The sequence below is a fragment of the Sinocyclocheilus grahami genome, unplaced genomic scaffold (genome assembly GCF_001515645.1).
Source record: "Sinocyclocheilus grahami isolate Dianchi unplaced genomic scaffold, SAMN03320097.WGS_v1.1 scaffold740.1, whole genome shotgun sequence".
Taxonomy (NCBI): Eukaryota; Metazoa; Chordata; class Actinopteri; order Cypriniformes; family Cyprinidae; genus Sinocyclocheilus; species Sinocyclocheilus grahami.
Genome location: NW_015505919.1, coordinates 958723 through 958975, shown reverse-complemented (window position 1 = coordinate 958975; position 253 = coordinate 958723). Strand labels below are relative to the sequence as shown.

At 38.3% G+C, this 253-nt stretch overlaps 1 protein-coding gene across 1 annotated transcript in view; it reads right to left on the bottom strand.

Annotated features, from left to right (window-relative positions):
• The window catches only part of LOC107560711 (scavenger receptor cysteine-rich type 1 protein M130-like), a gene marked incomplete at its 3' end in the record, with an annotated part of 8975 nt that overhangs the window by 859 nt on the left and 7863 nt on the right, over nucleotides 1–253 (bottom strand). The gene's annotated exons all lie outside the window — the stretch shown is intronic.

Here is a 253-nt window from a genome sequence, read left to right as displayed (position 1 = left end):
AAAAAACACTGGGTGGATTTTTATCATTATAGGGTGGATGTGTACACACACTTCCAACACACATTTATGTTCAAACAACAACAAAAGTGAATTTTGCATCCGATGACCCCTTTAATGATGGGTCATCCTCAATCACATCCTCATTTTCATCCGCATAAAATATGCCGTCTACCTTGACTAAGGTCTATAAACAGAAACAGCTTTACTCTTCACAGGCACAAAAGGTTAAAGAAGTGAAACCCATCAGCTGAAG